The sequence below is a fragment of the Panthera tigris genome, chromosome F2, assembly GCF_018350195.1.
Source record: "Panthera tigris isolate Pti1 chromosome F2, P.tigris_Pti1_mat1.1, whole genome shotgun sequence".
Taxonomy (NCBI): domain Eukaryota; kingdom Metazoa; phylum Chordata; class Mammalia; order Carnivora; family Felidae; genus Panthera; species Panthera tigris.
In genome coordinates this window covers 65,568,517-65,592,937 of record NC_056676.1, presented here as the reverse complement: position 1 = coordinate 65,592,937, position 24,421 = coordinate 65,568,517, and the positions used below count along the sequence as shown (strand labels likewise).

Sequence of the window (24,421 nt, the reverse complement as noted above, 5' to 3'; positions counted from 1 at the left end):
AAACCCACCTCAAAGTGTTTCTGTAGAAATTAAATGAGATACTGTATGCATGGTGCATAAAACAGAACTGCTCAAAATGACATCATGTCCCAGGCATTTATATTCACCATCTCCCAAGAAGCCTATGGAATAGATCTGACTATGCCCATTTTGTGCAAGGGAAGACCAGAGAAGAGGGCAGGGAGTAAAAGAATTCTCAGAGGGGAGCTCATCCCTTTTAATAACAAAGAAAAAAAAAAAATGTGCCTTTAAAACCAGAGTCCCAACAAGGAGCTGCAGGAAGGTTTGAGAGGGAGTCCACGGAGAAGAGAAGGGCTGTAGGTCTAGACTGATGGACTAGTCCGCCTCCCTCCTAAGTCCTCTGCCTCCAAGGAGCATCCACGGACCAGGCATGGCAGAGTCCCCACCCCTGCCATCGGCCCCTCCCGTCTGCCCGCAGCTCGGCCCAGACAGCGAGTGCCCAGCTGTGCTCTTCTTGGTGCGAAGAGTATCCTAATGAACTGCAGGCTGATGAATCGCTGATTGCAGGAGAGAAACAAAATTAAGACTGGGCTGATGGAAACTCTTAATGAAACCCATTCTTTGGGAAGGGTCTGGCTTGGCACAGGTGGGAAGACCAGGGATCTCTCTGGGATCGGGTGAAAGATGCTACTAGGTACTAGTGAGACGGGACCAGGAAACAGAAAGAAAAGAAAAAAAAACAAAAAACCACTCAGGGGAGCGCACGCAGACTTGCTTATGAATTCCAATTGTAAAAGGACTTATAGAAATTGCTTGCTAAAACTTGAGCCGTGCAAAACCAATTAGGCTGGAAATAATCCCAGCGGCCACGCCCTCTTCCTGTGCTCTGCGGAGCCACCCTCCTGCAGCGCCTCTGAAGACAAGCCAGCTCCCCTGCGGCAGGGGCACCTCCTTGCTGTCCCTTCCTCAGAAAGCGAATTTCTCCACCTAATTTAATTGCAAAAGCCCTTGCCAGTGCTCACACCTCCCCTATGATGTGATTACTATTGGCTCGTCAATTTGCCACCACCTGTGTGCCCCCTTTAAGGAAAGGGAGGGAGACGGGGACAAATGCCAACATTAATTGCAATTTCATACACTTCACTGGCGACGACCCTGCGGAGGGGGACGACGGAAATCAATTCTGGTGATTGAAAAACAATCTGAGAATGATGGGCCCATACTGAAATCTTCTGGAATGGGCAGAAAAATGCTTCTTTAAATATTCGGTCCGTGGTCAGTTGAGATTTATTCGGGGTAGCGCCACTCAAACGTTTCTTGAGGACATGCCGTTGTCAGGCACGGTACAGACACAGAGGAAGACAGAGAAGACCAGGACGAAATCCACGCCCTGAGGTGGGTTTCTCCGCCAGTGGGTTCAGGATGGGGGTCTAGACAGAATAAGGTGGATAAAAAAGAGATAAGGCAGAATCAGGTGAGAGTGATGCCACCTTCCCTTCGTGCATGACATCACCTTATAAAGATATGAAAATGCCAGCCAGATGGGGCAGCTGGATCTTTGCTTCGCGTTTTGGTCCAGAGTGACGTGATCAGACGCCCTCAGGAAACTGGGCGGTGCCGGACAATTCATTCCAGCACCTTCTGAAGGAGACAAGTAGCTGTTTCTGGACTCTGAACGCAGCAGGCACGAATCTGCAGGACTACAGGCAGCTCTCCGGGACTATGAGGGGCTTGTCCCCATTTAAGGATGGGATGGCTGCTGCCTGGTCCTCGCATTCCTCTTGAAAACAGAATGCTGGGGCGCCTGGGTGGCTCAGTTGGTTAAGCATCTGACTTCGACCCAGATCATGGTCTCACGGTTCGTGGGTTTGAGCCCCACGTTGGGTTCTGTGCCAACGGCTTGGAGCCTGAAGCCTGGAGCCTGCTTTGGATTCTGTGTCTCCCTCTCTTTCTGCCCCTCCCCCACTCATGCTCTGTCTGTCTCTCTCAAAAATAAATAAACAGTAAAAAAAAAAACAAAAACAAAAGAGAATGCTCCTGGAGAAAGGGGCAGGGGCTCCCGCTGCTGGCTTGGAACCTTCTGTACAACCTTGGGCAAGAGGAGCTATCCAGGACCACCCAGGGCAGGAGGCTGGCTTCAGATGCAACTCTCAGGCTGGCCAGCGCCCAATGGAAACACTGGTCAGCCTGGGTCACCGCCACACCCCATCCCACGATGAGCCCTGGTGGGCAGGCAGGGTAGAGGGCGGTAACACCCACAGGAAGAGACCCAGACACAAGGCAGGGGGAGGGGAGAAACTTCATTTGTGTGTATGTGTATTTCCGTTATTTTGATGCTTTTCCTTCTTTCCTTTTATGCAGTCACTCATTAATCACCGCACCCTTCTCCTTCTATGTGGTACACACACGTACACACACACTCCCACATGTGTGCACATAAGCCCAGGAGTCAATGAGATCTGATTCAAATCCTGCCTCTGACGTTCTGTGACCCTGGGCCCGTGACTTAACCTGAGTCTCCATTTCCTTGTTTTATAAAATGAAGATGACGATAATAGGACCTTCCTCCTAGGGTGGTAGAGGGGGTTAAATGTATAAGGTTCAACATCTTATCTGCCTGGACCTAAGCAGTGCTCTTCAAGTGAGAGCCATTCTTCCTACTCAGTTCTTCTGTTACGTCCTAACCAATGATGACAGTGACGACTTTTTATTATGTGTTTGCCTCTTTGGAAGCACTCGGTAAGTGTTAGTTATTATGATAATTATAATAATTTTGTTAATTCTGTTATATTGCTTAATGTTTAAAAAATCAATAGACTAATTTTTAGAGCAATTTTAGGTTTTCTGGAAAAAATGTGCAGAAAGTACAGAGTTCCCATATCACTCTTCTCTCCCCACTTCCTCTGTTTCCCCTAGTAACTTCCTGCACTGGTGTGGTACATGTGTTACAACTGATGAACCTATATTGATACAACCAAAGTGATTATTAACCGAAGTTCATCGGTTTACACCAGGTTTCACTCTTTGTGTTGTGCATTTAATGGGTCTTGACACACGTGGGACGTGAGTCCACCATTCAACCATCAAACAGGATGGTTTCCCTGCCATGAACCCTCCCTGTGCCCCACCTGGTCACCCCTCTCTCCCTTCCTGCTCACCCCTGGCAACTGCTGACGTGTTTAGAGTCTGGATAGTTTTCCCTCTACTAGGTAATGTGACCAAGTTGAAATCCTACAATATGCAACCACTTCATCTGGCTTCTTTCATTTACCAATCTGCACTTAAGGTTCCTGCAAATCTTTTCTTGGCCTTTTGGCTCATCATTTCCTCTTATGACTGAATAACACTCCAGTGGGTGGATATACCACACTTGGTTCATCCATTCACCTACGGAGAGGCATCTTGCTTGTGTCCAGTGTTTGGCACACATTGCTTAACTTTTAATGGCATTTTTGTGCATTTTAATTGATTTTTTCCCCTGAATTGGCAGCCTTTCAGAAATGCCGAGCTAAATATATGTGTACTCAACTCTCCATTAACGTACCTCGAATATACAGAGCGATAAACTCCAGTATCAGGTGTAGACACCAGACCCACCAGCCACATGATCAGTGTTCTAGACTATGGCATTTTGTAACAGACCTGAAAAGGCTTCCCCCCCACCCCCCCCCCCGCCAAGTGTTGGGTGTTCGGGACATAATCAGGGTTTCTCAACCTTGGCATACGTGACATTTGGGGCCAACTAGCTTCTAGCTGAGGGGGGCTGTCATGTGCATTGTAGCATGTTTAGCAGCGCACTAAAATCCTTCACCTGCTGTTGGGTGCCCAGGTGGCTCAGCCAGTTAAGCATCTGACCTTGGCTCAGGTCATGATCTCGTGGTTCATGGTTCGAGTCCTGCATCGGACTCTGTGCTGGCAGCTCAAAGCCTGGAGCCTGCTTTGGATTCTGTGTCTCCCTCTCTCTCTGCCCCTCCCCCACTCATGCTCTGTCTCTCTTCTCTCAAAATTCACATAAAAAATTAAAAAAAAAAAAAAAGATTCTCTCTCTGCCCCTCTCCTCCACTTGCACGTGCCCTCTCTAAAATAGAAAAAAAAAAAAAAATCCTTCACCTACTAGATGTCAGCAGCAACCCTGCCTGAAATTGTGATGAATCAAAAATGTCTCCAGGGGTACCTGGGTGGCTCAGTCAGCTGAGCGTCTGACATGGGTTCAGGTCATGATCTCACGGATCGTGGGTTTGGGCCCCGCGTCGGGCTCTGTGCTAACAGCTCAGAGCCTGGAGCCTGCTTCACATTCTGTTTTCTTCTCTCTCTCTCTCTCTGCCCCTTCCCAGCTCATGCTCTCTCTCTCTCTCTCGAAAATACACAAACATTGGGGCACCTGGGTGGCTCAGTCGGTTAAGCGGCCAACTTCGGCTCAGGTCACCATCTCGCGGTTTGTGAGTTCGAGCCCCGCGTCGGGCTCTGTGCTGACAGCTCAGAGCCTGGAGCCTGTTTCCGATTCTGTGTCTCCCTCTCTGTCTGCCCCTCCCCCATTCATGCTCTGTCTCTGTCTCAAAAATAAATGTTAAAAAAAATTTTTTTTTTAAAATACACAAACACTAAAAAATTAAAAAAAAAAAAAAAGTGTCCAGATGCTGCCAAATGTCCTCCGGGCAGGGGTGGGGAGCAAAAGTGCTCTCTCATGCCTCCCACTTCTGAGAAGCACTGTTTTAAACATTTTGTTGTCTGCTCTCAAGGTGAGAACTTTCAATGCCACCCCAAATCTCCCACATAAAACCTCACCCCCTGGGAGGGGCCTTCCCTTCACTAGGGCCTTCCCCCCAGGCCTCCCAAGGCCCCTGCATGTCCCCAGAGTTGGGTGTGTCTGCTTTGATCCCAGCCAAGCACTCCAGAGACGACAAATTCAACGTCTAGATGATTTTAAGCTGTCACCGACTCGCCAAATACCACACTGAACCAGGGCCTGCCTGTCTCCTGACGGTGGTAAGGTGGTAATCCGGGGACTTTCTCATGAGCCAGGAGGGTCTCACCGGGGGAGCCCTGACAGGCCACAACCCCATTTCTCCATCAGTGAGTCTGTCGGCTCTTCCTCCAAAACACCCCCCCCCCCACCTGCCCGCCTCCCACAGCTTCACTCCTGCACCCCTGGTCCAAGCTGTCATCGCCCTCCTAGTCGGGCTTCTCCCCAGCGAGCCAGTTCCCGCACGGCTGTAGGGCAGGATTTAACACGTCCAAATCCCACCACGTCTGTCCGGCTCCCGCGGCTTCCCATTTTTGCTTGGAGCCCCCCGGTGTTGCTGCCAGTCTGCCTGCGGCCCTCGCCTCCACCCCAAAGGGGTGTCTTTAAGTGGAAGAATGAACCACCAGCGGTGGGACGTGTAAGGACGAGGCAAGAGCAGGTACCGGGCCCGGCACGGTGCTGGATTTGCTGGGCTGCGCGGGGCCCCGGGTGTCCCCCCAGCTCTCTCACGTGAGGGCGGGCTTCAGCGTGGCCAACATCACCCCCTCCGCTGGCCTCGGGTCCCACCTGACCAGGCCTAAGGGCTCTGGCTCCTACTTCAGGCTCAGCCCCCTGAGCACGGAGAGTCAGCGCTGACGGGGGGGGGGGGGGGGGGGGGGGGGGGGGGAACTCTGACATCCTCCCCCGACGGGCTTTTCTGGGACACAGCCCTGTCAGGTCGGCTGCAGTGCCGGTCTGGAAAATGCAAATCTGTTGCAACAGGACCCCGGTGGAGTAAGCCATGGGTTTTGCACATGCTTGTGCCCGAGGTCATCCGTGAGAAACCACAGGTGAACAGACCTCACCCACCTGAACCGAAATCCACAGAAAGACACGACACGCGCACATACACACATCTCAAATGAGTGCCGGCTACCTCAGTTTACCTTGTGCGTGACGAGTCACAACCGTCACAGCTGGTGTTACAGCTTTCGTCCCTCTACTACGCCACGGTGACCCACAGGTTGCCGCCTTCTGCCACCCAGTTCCTCAAACACACGGGTCTCGTGGCAAGGAAAAATGCTGTATTTACTGCAGTATTTGTGCATTTCTAAACCATGTGTAACGTGTAAAACCGTGCCACTGCTCTTACTAGGACAAAGTTTTTGAGAGTTGTGGCCCTAACTTTATCCTCCCCGCGATTGGGCCCGGTGATTTTTACTGTGCGGTTTTGCACAGTGTGGCAGATTTGAGGAACGCGGATGGGGCATCACAGTATAGCTGACTACATCCCACACCACCATCCGAGTATCACAGCAGCGGGCCGGAGTTCCTCGTGAAGCGGCCAGTCAGCTGAACAACGCACCCCGAACACTGTTTTCTCTTTTCACCTGAACTTCCCTTTTGCCTTGTTGTTGTTGCTTCCTGGGGATCGCACATCTGTCCCCATCCCCGCACAGACCATTAGGAGCTGTGCCTCCGCCTCTGTTTTCTTGGGAACCCAGGACAGAACACTGCACATGTAGGGGACAGCAAGTGCACCAGGGAGAAGGCGGGGTTGGGGTCCCTTAGAACAGGAAGAAAGCCAGCATGGCGGATGCTCAGTGGAGGAGACGGTAGGGGCTTGATGGGTAGAGAAGGGCGGGATCTTTTACTTAAGGTTTGGTCAGCCGGGGAAAGGAGTCTAGACATCAGCTGAATTGCAGGGAGAAGCTACTGGATGGTTATAATCCTTCGGAGTGACGTGATTTGGTTTGTATAGTAAAAAGGTAACTTTGGCAGAGGTGTGCAGGGTGGATTGCAAGCAAGACTGTAAGGGGGGGGAAGGGGGGCCCATCAGGCCCAGGTGAAAGATGAGGTCTGGGCCAGGGTGGCAGAGGAGGCCTTGGAGGTGGCAGGCATTACAGTTGCCCCTGTGGACATGGAAGGAAAGGGAGAAGTTCTGCAGGACCCACGGTCCGGTTTTGTGCATTTTGTTATTTTGCAGTTTGGGGCAAGTCACTGTTCTCTAGCGAAAGGAAGAAAACACATAAAAAAAAAAAATTAATAGGGGCACCTGGGTGGCTCAGTCGGTTAAGCGTCCGACTTCGGTTCAGGTCATGATCTAACGGTTCGTGGGTTAGAGCCCCGCTTCGGGCTCTGTGCTGACAGCTCAGAGCCCGGAGCCTGCATTGGATTGTGTCTCCCTCTCTCTCTGCCCCTTCCCTGCTCACACTCTGTCTCTCAAAAATAAATAAGCATTAAAAAAAAATTTTTTTTTTTTAATTAATGAAGATTCTTGAGGGTGGAGGCAAAGTTGCAAAAGTGCAAAGCTCATCGGCTGGCTTTGGAATTAGAAATAAAAAGAGGGGTGTGTGGGTGTTTGACAAATTATGCAAGGAAAGGCGGTTGCTTCCATTCATCCCTTTCAGGGAACAATAACCACAACATGATAAGCCGCAGTGCAATGCTTGTCTAGGTCTGAAACGTGGCCAAAGAAAGGAAAGATTAATCACACAGGGAAGGCTGATATCTCAGGGGCAGATTAAGACAACAAGCTGGCAATTTTGAGTCTGATTAGAAACAGCTAAAATCAGAACTTCCAGTTAAGGACTATACTTTACGCAGCCCTCTTTTTTGAGGGGGGCTTGGGAGTAAGGAGCGAGATTGATTTAAGTTAATTAAGCCTAGTGCTTAATTAAGTGTTCTCAGATACAAACTGTATCCTTTTTGAATGGCTAATGCAAACCTGGGTTCACAGCTCCATTACATTTGCTGGCTGGAAGTTTTAAGGAGATGGGGAGGTTTCCATTAGGTACGTGAGCCCAGGCATTTTGCCAATACCGGAGTTATGGAGCGACAGGATGGGTGACTTAGGGAAGGGACAGATCTCCTGCTAAGGACAGTCAGGCAGCCTGGTAAAACAGGAAGGATCTAGATTTTGGGGTCAGATGGCTTCTCATCTCCACGGGGCCTCTCACCAGCAGGGTGACCTTGGCCATGTATCCTAACGGACTCCTCGATATTTTCATCACGCAAGACGCCTGTTGTGACTCCACCCTCACGCCCGATAAGGATTTTTGTCCACCCGCTACACTTATCAAACCCTACTTAATGTCCATTTATGATTAATCAAAAATGCACACAGTAATGGCAATAGGCAACACTTACCACATCCTTCGTATGTTCGTTCCAGGTACTACCGTACCGTTTCTAAGAGGTAAACACTATTATCCCCACTTTACAGAGGAGAAAACAGAGGCACAGAGAAATACAGTAACCTCCCCAAGGTCACACAGACAGTAAATGATAAAAAAGAAATGTGGACCCGAGATTCTGATTGAACACAAAGGAACAGTTTTAGTTTGTGTTGGCCTGGACCTCTTTTGTCTCTCCTAAGGGCCGGCAGCCAAAGTGTCACTGCTCTGGCCTTTGTTCTTTAAACTGGAAAACAGGTACCATCCCTGCTTTAACCTCCCTCGAGGAGTGAAAAGGCCCCACGTCAAGGTGCTTAGAAAGCTCTACAGGTATGCGGTGCATAAGGATGACGATGGAGGGTTTGTGTGCTCAAGCTGGAGCCTGTGAGCAACACTCACGTGCCCAGCAAATGAACGGGTGGTGATAATGCATCTCAATCAGATGAACTTGGTCACGTAGGTCATTCAGTGTTAATCAAGTATTCGGATTTACAGAGATGGTGCCACTGCCTTCTGAGTCACCGGGTTCAGTGAACGCACGCTTTGGTAGTTGTGTGTGTGTGTGTGTGTGTGTGTGTGTGTGTGTGTGTGTGTGTTTTGGGGTATGACCTCACGGGCTCTCTAACATGATGCTCCTGTCGTCAGAAGGGACCAAATGCTGGGGCAGCATCTGTTTTAGATGCTTTTTAGAGTGGTGCCAGGGTTTCACCTTTGCTTCTCTTGTGGCACGTTCTCCCCAATGTGCTTCTCAATCTCAGGCTTCCAAAGGGACAAGGACAGCTAGTATTTATTATGGTGTCCTTGCTGAATCCTTGCACGGGAAGCAGACGTTCACAGGCTCTGGAGGCCAACAGCCTGTGTCCAAGCCCCAGCGCCACCTTGGTGGGGCCTCTGGCTGGTCACTCTGTCCCTGAACATCAGCTTCCTATCTGTAAAAGTGGGGTAAGAACAGTACTTTCCTCAGAGTGGTTTTGAGGGTTCAGGGAGAGTTCTAGGAATGTGTCCAACTTCAGGGCAGTACTCAAGAATCTTAGTCCTTAATTTTAAACTCATTTACTTCTCATAACAGCCCCATCGGGGAGATAAGATTCTCTCCAGAGGCACAGAGAATTAGGTGAGTGACATATCCAAGGCCACATGTCTGCAAGAGGCAGAATGGGGATGTGAACACAGTCCCTAGGGCTGGGCTGCAGATCACTGGCGGTAAAGAGAGAGAGAGAGTGAGAGAGAGAGAGAGCGGGCTGGGCTGCACAGCTGGCTTTGCCACTCTGACAAAGTCACTTCAGCTCTCTTGGCCTCAGTTTCCTCATCTGTGAAATGGAATAATGCTAGTCCTTATTGTTATGAGTATCCAGTAGAGTGCAAAGTCAAGGTATTGGGCTACTATTAAATAAATGATGTGGAAGAAAAAAGAATTCCTTAGATAGACCTTCCTTTCATTTGACCTATATTTCTAGACAGACTGCCTTTAGGGCAAACCTTGGGTACCAAGTTCTGCCAGGAGACACATGGCCAACCTTGAGTTCCCAGGGCTGCGCTGTCCTTGCTGTCTAGAGAAGCAGCTTAGGACAAGCAGTACATCCAAACCAAGTGCTACCGGGGGTGCACCAGGTCCCCCTCCCTGTAGTGACAGGTTCTACCTGTCACTGCAGACACCTCGGGGCAGGGATTAGGTATGATGTTGAAGACACAGACGCTGGCTTAAATGCCATGCACTGAGGACTCACTTTGAGGTCAAGGTCACCTTGTAGCTCTCAGACCAGAAGAAATCATATGACTATTCCAAGTCTGCCTTTGAGGATTCCTCCTCCCAGATGGCTTGATGCTTTCATCTGGTGGATTTTGGGAAACATGTTACTGGTTACACTGATGGTCCCGATTCTGTATCCTTCCCTGTATCCATCCTACTCTTTTTTTAAAAAAATTTTAAATGTTTATTTACTTTTAAGAGAGAGAGCAAGTGAGCATGAGCAGGGGAGGGGCAGAGAGAGAAGGAGACACAGAATCTGAAGCAGGCTCCAGGCTGTCAGATCACAGAGTGATGCAGGGCTCAAACCCACAAACGTAAGGTCGTGACCTGAGCCAAAGTCAGACGCTTAACTGCTTAACCGACTGAGCCACCCAGGCGCCCCCCCAACCCATACTCTTTGACATGTAACCTTGTTGAGCTCTCCCACTGTGACTCTGGCCATGTGACTTGCTTTGTCCAACTGGAGGTTTGTTAGCAGACAGGATGCAAGCCAAGGTTTGCAAAAGCACAAGCACCTTTCAGATTGCACCCTTGCTCCTATGCCTGAGCAAGACTACTAGAGGGTCAGCCATGTGTGGGGCTTTATCCACTCACCCCTGTCATCCCAGCTGAGGTCATCTTAGATCAGCCAACCCCAAAGATGCGGGTAAATCCAGCCATGATCAGCAGAGCCACATAACCTTTAGCTAACCTCAGGTTCATGAGTGAACCCAATCCATGAAGGCTAAATCCTGTAGATATGAGCTAAATAAATGCTTCTTGTTGTTCATGGGTGAGGTTGGTAGTTGCTTGTTATGAAGCACTATTGTGGTAATAAATAGCTGATACACACATACATATGTATATATTAAAAAATACAGTGCATTATGGCTATGGTTATAATTTGCTACACAGTCTAAACCTTCCTTTCTCTGCTTTTGGAGAAACTGGGGCAAAATGTTTTCATATTGCATAGACATGCACACTCGATGTAGACCCAGTCATATTATTCCAATGAAATCCTGATCCAAGAAAATGGAAAATTCTAAAGGCTTCTCTCCCCCCCCTTAGGTCTCATGCTTCCTCTTCCAGTCCACTTATTTTAAATAAAAGCCCAATGTATATTTTAAATAGATAGATAAGGTCCCACTCAATGCCACGAATCTGCCCTTTGGATGGTCAACAAGACAGTGCTTCTCCTACAAATGCAGCTACTTAGTCCTCCTACTTAGATTTGCCCCTCTGCCTTCAAACCCCATCCTCTCTCCACGACTATACAGGAGCCTTCAAAGTACCTACAGCCGCTGCCCCCAGACAGCCCTCCCTGGAGCCACCAGCAGGGCACCCGCGCTCCCCCAGCACCACCGGTGTGCTCCGTGTGGTACTGCCCTTGGCGTTTTGTTAGGTGGCAAACTCAGACAAACTGAATTCCAATCCCCTCTTACAAACAGCCCCTCTTACAAACAAGAAGCCTCGCAACTTCAGGCAAGTTCCCCAACCCCTCTGAGCCTCAGCCTCCTCGTCTACAACAGGTGGAGATAATGAGAGTATCTATCTCACAGGACGAATGTGAGGATTAAATGAGATAGTACAGCACCAGCGCTCAGCATTGTGCGAGGCACAGTAAGCCCTTAATAGATGTGAGCTATTATTATAATTGTATGCATGGTACCATGGGAACCTGAAATCCTAGCTAGCAGTTATTTAATACTTACCATGTGCCTACTGTTTTGAGTATTTTAAGAACCGTTTTAGTGCTTTTTATACGTTTATTTCATTTTTTAAACCTCATGACAACAGTTAGGTTGTCCTATAGGTAGTGTTATCTCCAATTTATGGATGAAAAAACAGAGGCACAGAGAAGTTAAGTAACCTACCTAAGAGCATACAGCTAATAGATCACCATGATAGCACTCTCCACTCTCCCTACTTTATTACAGTTATTAACCCATCCTTCCCAATGGGGGTCTGGGATGTGTAATTAATTTGTGCCTTCTCAATGCTCAGCACGTCAGACCATCATATTGGTGGAGGCTGCCACAGAATGTTCCGTGTCTCCTTGGTCTTTTCTCTTTCATCTCTAGCCCCCTTGAGGGCAGAGGACTGGGTCTCCTGATCCCTGCACCTGCTCCTTACTGAATCGACCGGGTGGGACCAGATGGCGCCTTGAAGAGGAAACGAGCCCCTTCTCACAGTGGCGCACACACGCTCTGGGCTCTCCACACGCCGTCTCGCAATCCAGCCTGATTCAAGGCACAGGAAGCAAACAAGGCTTTCAGCAGCCTCAGGCGAGCTGGGGTGAAATTAGTAGATTGGTGTACAAAGAAGCGTTTAATAATGCTATCACGCTACCCGTCCTCACGGAGCCGTTGTGACATTCTGCATTAAAAAAGTGACAACTCTCAATTGCTGTATGTAACGGAGGCCTGGCATCACATTGGCGCCCAGCCCCCAGAACACTTGCATTTTCTGGCGACGGATGGCACGCAGGGATCAGGGGAAACTGATGGCTTCATATAAAATGTCTTTGTAAACCCCCCTAAGCCCTTTGTAGTGTGGTGGTTCTTCTGCTCACCTGGCAGGAGCATAATTTTTGTTAAATATTAAGGAGCTGTTTGTTGAAATAACGTTGTCATGGTAACTGGGTGGGGGGAGGGGTGCTGAAATAGTCTGGTGCTGCCCGAATTACAGCATATTATTAATCAAGTGCGTGGTGCTATTTAATGAGTTTCCCTGTATGCCTCCCCATAACAATGAATGCAGAGGACCCAAGGACTTGGGGCTGTGTCTTTGTCACTCTTAAAGACGTGTTCTCTTGGGGCACCTGGGTGGCTCAAGCGGTTAAGCATCTGACTTCAGCTCAGGTCATGATCCTACGGTTTGTGGGTTCGAGCCCCGTATTGGGCTCTGTGCTGACAGCTCAGAGACTGGAGCCTGCTTTGGATTCTGTATGTCTCTCTCTCTGCTCCTCCCCCTCTCATGCTCGGTCTCTCTCAAAAATAAACATTAAAATTTGTTTTTTAAAAAGGCATGTTCTCTCACCCATTCCTGGTGCTGTGCTGTGTTTGCTGGATAGACGGATGGATGGACAGATGAATGCCAGAACCAAAATTTTAAATGGTTCTCATGAGAGCTGTTTCTGACCACTCTCCCACTTTACATTGGGAAGGAATTTTGCAGAGAGTTGGGGAAAGTGAGAAGGGGGAAGGCACAGCCAATGATTCCCTTGCCTGAAAAAATCAATGGAAACAACAGGGAGGCAAGGCAGGGGAGTGCAGACTCGGACTGCCTGGGCTCAAATCCCCATTCCATCTCCTCCCACTGTGTCACTCGTGAGCGAGTGGCCTGCTCTCCCAAGTGGCTTCTCCTCCATGGGTGTACCTGGCTGGTGAGGGGACGACAGGTGACGCTCTTACCCGGAGTAGGTGCCCAATCACATACTGACCACCACCCCTGTGTTCCCGCCCCCGCCCGGAGGGGAAAACCCCAAGGGGGCCCCATGGTGCTTTCACGGTCTAAAGGTCTAAGTGGACCATGACCATATAGTACAGGATCCAAACCCAGGTCTGGTCGACTCAACTGCCTTGTTCTTTCTGAGGTTGGCAAACTTTTTCTGTAAAGGGCCAGATAGTAAATATTTTAGGCTTGCTGGGTCACAAGCACTCTCTGTTGCGTGTGTGTGTGTGTGTGTGTGTGTGTGTGTGTGTGTGTATTTAAAATCCTTTAAAAATATAAAACCATTCTTAGCTCACAGGCTGCTCAGAGATAGGCATAGTTGGCTGATCCTTGCCATGCTGTCTTATGAGGAAACAGGAAAAAAGGAAAGCAAAGTTAAAGGAGATGTATACATGGCTTTTTCTCCCACTAAAAGTGGGCTGAAGCTACACATAAAAAAGAAAAACTTGGGCCCGGCAATTTTACTTTAAAAATCAAAATAAAACCAGCCCTGGTGATTTCTTGGGAGCCCTGCAAGGCTCGTTTTCTGGTTTATGAAGGGAGGCATGGAAAAGTGAGGTGACCGGGGCCAAGGTCACACGGCTAGTGAAGGACAGAGCCGGCACATAAACCCTAGGGGGTCTGGTGCCAGAGAACTTCACCACCACTCCATCCATCTGCCTCCACTCTGTTTTCTGTTATTCCAACACTCCTGACATCTTCCACCAGCTGACCTGGTAAAGAGCCAGACTCTGGGGTCTGGCAGACCTGTGATCCAGCCCCAACTCTACTGTCACTGAATGTGTCACTTTGGAAGTGACTCATTTTTTGGTGCCTCAGTTTCCTTGATGGTAAAATGGGGGTTATTTGCTGTACCCTGCCTCTGGGTGGTTAGGAGTTTAGCAAATGGCCTTGGTCATGGCAAATATTGCCTAAATATTACAACACTAATGACAATAGCTGTGGCAGGCAGAAAAACAGCCCCCAGACATGCCCAGGCCCTAATCTCCAGAGCCTGTGAATGTTACTTTAAATGGCAAAGAGGAATTAAGGTGGCTAATCAGCTGACCTTAAAATAAAGGGAATATCCTAGATCACAAGAGTCGTTAGAGATTGAAAAGAGATGCGGAAAAGTCAGCTTCAGAGTAATGCAGCAGGAGGGAAACTCAACTGGCCATTGCTGGCTTTGAAGATGGAAGAACCATGAACTAAGAAATAGGGAAGCTTCTAGCAGCTGGAAAAGGCAAGCCATGGATTCTCTACTAGAGTCTCCAAAAAGGAATGCATCTTGTTGACACCTTGATGTTAGCTCAGCGAGACCCATTTCAGACTTCTGACCTCGAGAACAGTGTGAGTGGTTTCAGGCACGAAGAGCGATTGGAACCAGGGAACAGATACCCTGTTGGCCATACAAAGGAGAAGCCTCATCAGCTGAGAGCTCGCTTAAAGCAAAGATAGCATCCTGCCCAGGCTGGTGGGTGAGCCAGCCTCCCCTGTACACTCACTGATGCTGCTCAAACAGCAATCCTTCGCTTAGGCATGGACACGTGACCCGAACCCCTCAACCCCAGGGCATCTGCTAGGATGGCCACCAAAGCAAAGCTCTCTTTCTGTGGGGGTTGCCGAGAGAAGCTGCTGGATCTTTGGGGGGGAAAACTTGCCTGAGCGAAGCCCACACAAGAAATCTGAGTCTAGAGACAGAGAGAAGCGATGCCTGCTGACATTGTTTAGATCCAGCTGGGCTCAGGGCCAGAGCAGCTCAGACTTTTCAATTACATGAACTGCTTTTTTGTTTTTTATACTTCCGTCAATTTGAATTAGATCTCTAAGCTTGTAACCAAAAGTCTGACTAATATAATTGAATATCCACTTGAGCCTTGTTACCTCACAGTTCCAGGTGTTATCATTTCCTTGGCCAATAAACTGTGGGCTCTGAAATAACACGGAACAGGGTTCAGGGCAGGGCACCAGGGCAAGTGTTAGATGGACAGAAGGGGAAGGTGGGAGGCCATCTCTCCTGTTCAACTCAGATACAGAGTCTACTGCTGCTGGAGGAAGGAGCAGAGGACCCCTCACGTGCTGAGTGGGAGTGTGGTTTGAACCCGCACCTGGATTGTGCAGAACTGCCCGCCTTTTATGGGGTCTTTATGTCCAGTCAGGCAGGGCACCTGGGACAGCGGTAGCTCCGTTTCCCGACTGAGTTGTTTTTTCCGGTCTTGCCTCTTAAATGTGGATAGTGTCCCCGGGTTCTGTCCCCTGCTCTGAGCAGTCCCTGAGAGAGAATGCAATCACCCCATGGCCTTGCCTTGCTCCTCTGTCAGCTGTCTGTCCATCTCACTCCTTCCCAGTAGGCCTGAGGGACGTGGCACATGCCCTTTGGGAATGGTGACAGTCGCCCATGTTGATTTTTCACAGGACAGCCGGGGGGGGGGGGGGGGGCGGGATGGTGAGGCCACAGCTGGGGAGGGTGATGCAATTTGTAAACAACCCAGTTGATGGCCTTCTATTCCTCCCCCAGGACCACCCGTCAGGTTGACAACCACTGACCTCTGGGTGGAGGACTCCGGAATGAAGCCCTCCTGTCCTGGGCTCACTTATGCCCATGTTGGACATCCCCAATAGGATGAGGACACGAATACTAATACTGAAAGCTAATATCAAGACCACTGCTACCATAGGGCAAGGTTGCCCCTACTAAGCACTCTCCGTGAGCACAGCTCCTAATGCTACATGTCCTGACCGAACAGCCTCTCAGGCAGCTAATAACTGTGTAATCCCCATTATATAGAAGACGCTGAAGCTCTGGAAAAGGAAATGACCCCTCCAGGGTCACACGGCTAGCAAATGGTGGAGTTGGGATTTGGATTCATGCCATGTGGACTCTCGAGTCCACGTGCCTGACCACTTGCTCTACGCTGCCCACCCCGGTCCCTGGGCGTCCCACAAGTGCGTCAGCTACTACCTTCCCAGCGCCTTCTGTACTAACTGGCACGTTTTCTCTATCTGTTCACTACCATGCTCAGCAGGATCTCCCTCAGATTCCCAAGCCAGGAGTGTAGGGCTCCCTCTGGACTCCTCCGTCCCCACTTTCTGTGTTCAAGACCAGTCGATGCTTTCTCTGAACTGGTACGCCGGGGGCAACTCCCCACGCTTCGCCTCTGCCGTGACTGTCCGTCACAGTTCACACAGTCACACCTTCTCTCCAGGGCCATCTCTCTGCAGCTGCCTCCAACTGCGTCTTGCCTGTGATCTGTCTTACCTGCAGCCTACTCCCTGCACCGTGACCACGTCGTGCATCACATCACCTGCTTGGTTTCCAACTTCCGACAGCTGTGTGTTGCTTCCTGCGGAGTCCAATCCTGACCATGGCGTTTGAGGATCTCCAGGCTTTGACTCATCCAAGCTTGCCCATCTCAACTGCCTCGTGCTCCTCCCTCAGGCTGCACCTGCTCCAGCAACGCCGGACTTCTGGCATCCTCCGAATGTCCCAGGTGCCCTCTCCCTCTGCATCTCTGCCCATGATTCCACAGCCACCTATCTGCAGAAATTCTCCCCCTCCCTCAGGCTCTAGTTGAAAGCCTCCTGAACCCACAGGCAGAAGGAAGGATGTTGTTTCTGTGGGCAGAAACTTAAAATCTTGCTGGTGTCAATCAGGCTATCACATGACACACTGATTTCTGCATTTCTTACTGATTTTGATTTACTCACTCTGTGCCAGTCCCTGTTCTAAGCACATACCATAAACTCAGGAGTCCTAACTACCCTGTGAGCTGGCCCATTTTACAGATGAAGAAACTGATGCACACAGAAGTTGAATAACTTGGCCAACATTGGGGTCAGTGAGGGTGGACCTGGGATGCTAACCCAGCCAGTCCAGCTCTAGAGTGCATGGTCTTAATGACCCTGTGGCACTGCCTCACACTGGGTGGTGGGGCCATAAGGTCCATGGGGATCCAAAGAGGGGACAGGGGCCTCAGAGGAAGCTTCAGGACTTGCTGAGTTTCAAGTGCTAAGGAGACAGCCCTGGCTGCCCAGGTCTCCAGGTGACAGCTCCCCAGGAGAGCCTATGCTGGCTGTCCCCCCTCCCCTCCAACCACAAGGCCTCCCCTCTGCTCCAAGCACTCTCAGCCCCATCCTCAGGAGGGAGAAGACGAGGCTGGACAAGGATGAGGACAGGGACCCACAGCACAGTCATCACACAGGGAGTGGAGGCTCAGGGGAAAGAAGGGGAGGGAGGGTGAGGGGTCCATGCCCCTCCTCCCCTGCCTGTGGGGCAGTGGGCAGGCTGCTGGCCAGGCCTTCTCCTGGGGCAGGGAAGATGAGGCTTCTGGCAGGGGAGCAGGGCACGGGCTGCAGAGCGGTTCTGTTCCAGTCCAAGGAGAAGCACGAGGCTGTCCACACCGGGGCCAGAGAAGGTGGGACAGATGCTCCAGGCACCAGAACAAAGGGCGCGCGCTTGCCCAGTGCCCCCTTAGAACCTCTACTCTCAGCCAACAACCCAGGAGTCCTGACCAGCTCCCCTGGGCCTCCCAGGCCTGTTCCCCCACCCTGGGCTCCTGTGACTGGGGAGTATTGACCCTCCGGCCACGTGGGTTCCTCTCCCTGCCTCTCACAGATTCAATGGGTCTTGATTTCTTTAAATGAGAACTTCTTTCTCCTGAAGATTCTCAGGGACTAAGGCCCAAACTGGAGTTCCATTTCCAATTTCCTACCCATTTTTAACAAGTAGATCCCCTCTTTGACACGCTCACACCCAAATTCACTTGGTATCAATTCGGCATTTTTCCACCTTTACTGTCCCGACTCTCCCTATGGAGGGAGCGGTATTTGGGTGTTGACACCTGCTGAATTAAAGGGAAGACAGGGGACATGGTCTAGTCATCCTCTAGGGAGACCTGCAACCACAGCCTTCACGCACGTGCCCGTCGGGACCCTTGGAGCATCAGCTCCTACACCCAGACGACCGAGAGCAACTCCAGTTGAAGGTTTAAGTGGACTTTCCCATTGAAAAATCATTGGAAATAAAAAGGAAGAGGCTCTGAAAAACAGGAGTCATTTGAAAAGTATGATACTATTTTAAAAAAATCTATCTGTAACAGCATTTTCTCGAACATATTGTAAGAAGAAAGCTATGCTTTCAGGGGACTATAGATAGGAGGTGGTACAGGGGAGAAGAAATAGCATTTTTTGACCAGCTTTTGTGTGCACGATCCTGCTAGGTCTCTTCTGCGTTTTTATCTCATTTACTCTCCCAAACAGCCCTATGGGGTGTATTATTTCCCCATTTTACAGATCAGGAAGCTCAGGGAAAATCTAGTTCTGGACTGTTTTGTCTCATCTTGTGCATATAATTCTGGAAAAACAGCTTATTCCTGGCTAGTGCAGCCAACTCTAATTCAAATTCTCTGGCAATTTGAAATAGAAGTCAAGCTGCCCATTGAATGGTTTTATACCTCAAAAACACTCTGCCTTTATCAGAGTTTCTTTTGGTGGTATCCATACTTTGCACACAAACAGAGTAGGTCGTGCCAGAAGTACAGGTCAGCTGCGCTCAGCCCTACGGTCAGACTTGCGAAGCACAGATCACTGTGGCCCCTGTACTGGGACCAGTGAACTACTTGCGAGTTCATTTCATTCCATTCACTGAAAGGTAACAAAGCTCCTGAATGTAGCAGATGCCCAAAGATTAAGGCTCTTCACTCACTCGGGTGGGTTCTAAAGTGGGCCAGATTAATGAGGTTTTGCTATGCTGTGCCTCTCTGATGCAAAACAAGGCTGTTGATATAAAACATGAAGCACGGGGTGGGGTGCGGGGCGGGGGGGAGTGCAGGCATGCCAAAAACTGCCACAGATGCTACTGTCCTCTGCCTGAGCAGACATCACTAATCCATTGCCCCACACCATTTCTTAGATAGTCCTCAGAATCCTTCTCAATATCCTGCCCCTGGCAGCCAAGACCAGTTGATCAGCGTTGGCAGAAGATGAAATCTATTTACCATCCCTGACCTAGCCTGGTCACCTCATCTAAATACAGGTGGCACAGAAGCTGAGAGAAGCTGTGTGACTGATGGAGCTCCCTCTTTGAAGCTGGCCAGGAAAGCCCCTCCTCCCTGTATCCTTCCCACTAAAGGCAGAAGTAAAATTGAGGTCACTTGGCAAAATGTTAGACATCTTTGAAGATCCCCTAGGCACAGGGGCAGTGCTTGTGTGCTAAGTGATTCTGGCTCACTACGGTCCTACTATCCAGCTAGGATCACGGTGTGACAGGCAGGGGAGGCGAAAGGTGGGTCCCTGAGCAAGCCCATCCTGCAGTCCAGGTCTATTACTAAAGCCTGATAAATGTTTCAGGCAAATGCAATTTTTTTTAAGGTAAAAGCAACAGCAAAGAGTTTATTGAAAGGGAAAGCACACACTCAAGAAGGGAGTGCCAGCTCTGACAGGGAGCCACCCCAGGAAGCCTGGGTCTCACCCACTTACTGGGACGTTAAAGGGAGCCGTTGAATGTTCACGGGAGGGATGGGGGATTTTTTCCTTTAATGTTGGAGGAGCTTTGAGGGACTTTGCACATACCTAGTTTTGGTCACTTGATGCATGTGTCCTGGCACTTGCCAGGAGTATACCCCGAATATCGAGTATACTCTGTGCCCTTGAGTACCCCTGGTGGACGGGTCGTTCTCAGTCCTTTAAGGCACTTATGCACATGCGTGGGTCTCAAAAAAACAAAAACAAAAAACGAAAAAGGAGCCTGGGCATTTTATTCTTTAGTCAGGTCCCTGACTACTTGTAGGCTGAATGTTGCTTAATGCATGACATCCTGTTTTTTTATTGTTCCCTCATCCCTATTCTAACCTGCCTATAACACCATCACCCTGCCTCTCTGCACAGCTGGCTCTCCTTAGGGTCCCTGGCTCCCCACACCTGCATGACTCACACATGTAGCAGGCCCTCCTTTACCCATTTTGGAGATGCCGGACCCTCTCTGCCTGTGGCGCCCGGCCCACACCGGAACAAGCCGGATAGCATCCTGGGCCATTGTATCCTGCCTCAGACATGGTTTCAGAGGTGGCCGCTCAAAGGTGCCAGCAGCGCGCCCCCATTTAGCCTGACTGCCGACTCTAGTCTTCGGCAGTCAAGGCTGCCTCGGTGTCTCTTACAGGTGTGTACCCACACCAGCCCACAGGGGCCCTCCCTGGAAATGCCCTCCAGACTCTCCTAGGTCTGCTTTCAGGGCAAATACGGGCATTTTGTGGAGTCTGAGGCTGGAGTTAGGCAGATGCCAGCTACACCCAGTTCAGGCAAGTGCAAATTTTTATCTGGAACCTGCTACAGGTCCTGGTGTAGTGGGTGGTGCCTGCATCGTTCGGAGAACTGGTCTCCCAGTGGAGGGGACAGGGAACGGGCTTCGGCTGGGAGGCTTGAGATTATGCTACCCGAGCTCCCATCTTTAGTGGTTTTCTGTCCGCATCAACAGAATCTTTCTTTTGTACAGTGCTTTTCAAGTTGTTAAGACCATTTCTGCAAAAGAAGAAGGCTTGCACTGGGTTCCCTTTCACTGGGGGACAGGGAGGTCCGGAGACGTTGGACCACTTTCCAGGAGGGCCCCCAACAAGTAATAAATGGCTGAGCTGCCCTTGCCTTTGGAAGGGTGCCAGGACTACAATGTCCCATCAGAGGGAGAGCAGGAAAAATAGAGCCGCCTTGATCACCTCCTCACAGCATCACCATCTTAGAGAGTGGGCTCTCAGGGGTGAGATTGCTTCCCTGTCCCCCCGCCCTCCAGCTGAGCCAGGTCTTCTGACTCCCAGCCCAGAGCTCTCTCCTCTGACTCATGCTGTCCCATCACTGAGCCTGCCCCAACACTGGACACTGTCCTGTCCCAACACTGAACCTTAATTCAGGGTCATGCCCCACATGTAGAACAAAAATAGGGCTCAGGGCTATTGGCACTTACTATGTCCTGGCCTATGGCCCAGCAGCTAGTGGAAGAGGCAAGATTTGAACCTGGGAAGATCGATTCTGGGGGCCCCGCTCCTCTTAACTAGACATCACCTCCCCGCGTGCCTCCTCGTTGTTATCCCTTTCAGTCATCTGACAATCACTTACTGAGCACCTACTATGTGCCAGCTCCTGTGAATCAAAGAACACAGCCCCTGTCCTCAAAGCCCCACTCCTGTTTGAAGATTTGCCAAGGAAGCATCAAGCCATGGCTCAAAAGCATTGTTCAGCCCTCTGTTCCCATTGCTGGTCTTCAATACCCCCTCTCCACCGCCCCCAGCACCCCCCCACCCCCAGCGCTCAGGACTCAGCTGAACAGACAGCCTATGCACAGCGACTGTCAAACTCAATCTTATCCATGCTGTCAGTTTCTTAAAGAAAAACCCCATCTCTGGCCTCCCACTGCACCCTGCCCTCAGGGGCCCTTGATAAATATTTACAGCTGCAGCTGACCCAGGCCCAGGGGAAGAAGGCCCAGTGACAAAGCACAAAGGAAGCCTGGGGGCTCATTACTCAGACCTTCCCCTTCACAGTGGGTGTCCCTCGCGCATACTGTCCCCACCTGGGTCTGGGTGCAATTCTTCTCATGCTAGCTTGAGTCTGGGGTACTGGTCTTGCCAAAGTGCCCCACCCCCCTTAGGAAGCCACCCTCACTGTCCCCCCCACAGCCTGGGGGACTGGGGGGGGCTCCAGTGTCCCCCACGCCTTCTTTTCGGGTCTGTGTCGCCTGGATCAAAGCTCTAGATGGTGTGACTAGCCAGTCAATCTTTCGGTGGTCCTGGCATGGGACAGGAGCCTCTGGCCAAAACCCCCATCACGCTTGGAGAGCTGCCCACCCCATCACGTTCACAACATGCTGTGTGATATGTGTGTCTGTCTGGTGGTAGTTCAGGTACAGCAGGGGCCGGTGGACGACAAGTCATAGAAGAGCTGAGGATCATCTCATCCAGCAACTTCCAAACAGTTTTACAGCAGAACCACACCAAACAGGTAGTGCTGAGAGAGTGCACACTCACAAGCCCCCTCACTCTCCCTAAGTCCGCTACCCCTCACCCTAGAACCCCTGGGGGTTCTAGGTCATCATGGAACAGTCTGTAAAACACTAGTCAAAACCACTCCTTCCTTCAACACCGATGCTTCTGCAACCTGCACTTGAATTCTGCCAGTGACAGGGAACTCACTACTTCCAGTGGACACCTACGTCACCTTTGCATACCTCTTCTGGTAGGAATTTTTCCTTAGGTTGAGTCAACAGCTGCCCACTTTTCTTCAATGACAGCCCTTCGTATGTGCAAAGGTGGCTTTCTCACCTCACCTCCTCAGGTCTCCGCAGGACGATGGGTTACAAACTGGAGGGGACCAGGTAATGTCCTCTCTCTTCTAAGAATACCTCCCTAATCCTGGTTAAACAATTCCAGGCCCAGGCCCTCAGGATGGTGCATCTGAGCAGAGAAAGGAAGCCCAGCCACCTACCTACACACTCTGTTTGCTTCTAGGGAGGGACTGGCAGGACCCCTCTGAATTGCGAGGGACTCACACCTAGCTTCTCTGTGCCATTTCCAGGTGCATCTGGAGGGAAGCGGTTTGAAGCTGCAAAAGTCGGACGCCCTCAGGACAGGCTCCAGGACCGGCCGCCCGCACCCCCTGCTCATCCCCTTCCCCTTCTTGAAATCCAGCTGAGGTTGCATCCAACGCATTGTCACTCACCAGTCCCGGATTGCTTACATCCTGGGAATCTTGGTATGCTTGAACTCCAAGAGCAGCCAGTGTGTCAAGACCTACGAAGAGGAGAAACTCAGTGTTAAAAGCCGGGCCGACCACCTGGGGGTCCAACTCTCTTTCCAGGAGGGATGGAGGACTGGGAGACTGGGATGGAGACGGGGGTGGGGGGGGGGGCGGGGAGAAAGGAAAGTAAATGATAAGGACAAAGCTGCTCGTGAAACCAACCTCAAAACCTCTGGGCTTTGTGGGGATGCTGAGAGGAGAGGGGAGAAACAAAAAGCCCCTCACCCTGGGTGAGTCAGCAGCTTGTTGGGAAGCAGGCCTTTTAGGAGGGGAAACCAAAAGCAGGATCGGATGGGGTGGGGTGGGGAGGTGTCCCGATCCTCACTCCGGCTCTCCTGGAGTCTTGGGTGTCTGCTCCTAGCAGCGGCTGGCCGGCCGTGGTTCCATTTTGATGAAGGTGAGGGGGAAGAGGCCTGGGCACAGGCCTCCAGTCAAAAAGGCACCGCAGTCCTTAAAGCAGAAGCCCCAAATGCGTATTTATATCCTGGGAGGCTCTGCCAAGCGAACCCCGTGTGCTTTGAAAATTCCTCTGGAGAGCTGTAGCCGGAGGAATAAGGCGTGTGCCCGGCTCCGAGGCTGCGTTCCCAGCATGGCAAGTTGAGGCCTGAGCTCTAGAGGTTTCTGCAGCCGGCGGAGGCCCACCTGCGGCGCACGTGTGTGTGTGGAGCTGCGTGCTGATGAGCCGTGGAGGCCACTCTCCTCACTCCCCACACCCAGGCCGCCTCTAAAGCAAAACTTGTTTTTTCTTGTTTCCCTACGAATTCAGAGGTGAGCAGAGGTTTCTCTTATTCATCGACGCCTGTTTGCAAGGAAGAACCTTTTCACCGGGGAGAAAAAAGAATCTTCATGGCAATAGTTGCCGTCGTACACCTGCTCTGTGTTCTTGTTCTTCAAGAGGGAAGTCGTGTCACCTGGGAGCTGGTGGAGAGACCAGCGTCGCAGACCCCACCCAGCCCTACAGCGTCAGAACCTGCCTCCCAACAAGCCTCTCGGGTGATTTCTGGGCATACTAAAGCCCGCCAGGTTCTCATCCATAATCTCGGAAGGAATAGTAATATCCGTCAGTAACCGTGGAAGGAAGGAAGTCATAGCCCATTCTCCAGGTGAGGAAACAGGCTCACGAGGCCACAACTCGCTTACTGCTGGTGACTGGTAGAGCTGAGCCAAGCCCGTGCTCGTGTGATTCCCAAGCCGGTGTTCCTTTCCACTGCGTGATCTCGTGATCTCGGGGAAGCAGAATGCGAGGGGGAAGGGATGGGCAGGCCCAGCCGGGTGGGAGGGCTGGGGAAGGGCAGTGGGGGGCCGGGGGATGACCTCAGGCCCCAGAGAGGGAGGGTCCTGGGTGTCCTGGAGAGCCTTCAGAGAGGGAGGCGTTGCATGCTGCACACTGATTTCCTC

General features: G+C 50.9%; 1 protein-coding gene across 5 annotated transcripts in view; it reads right to left on the bottom strand.

Moving 5' to 3' along the window:
• Window positions 1-24,421, bottom strand: part of ZHX2 (zinc fingers and homeoboxes 2) — a 161,435-nt gene that overhangs the window by 66,055 nt on the left and 70,959 nt on the right. For 4 of the 5 annotated variants that reach the window (XM_042973357.1, XM_042973356.1, XM_042973354.1 and 1 more), the window contains one exon: window positions 22,946-23,016. The gene's annotated coding sequence lies outside the window, so the exon portion shown is untranslated. Of the gene's footprint in view, window positions 1-22,945; window positions 23,017-23,248; window positions 23,464-24,421 lie in introns of those variants that run through there. The other variant, XM_042973358.1, reaches the window with a different exon arrangement.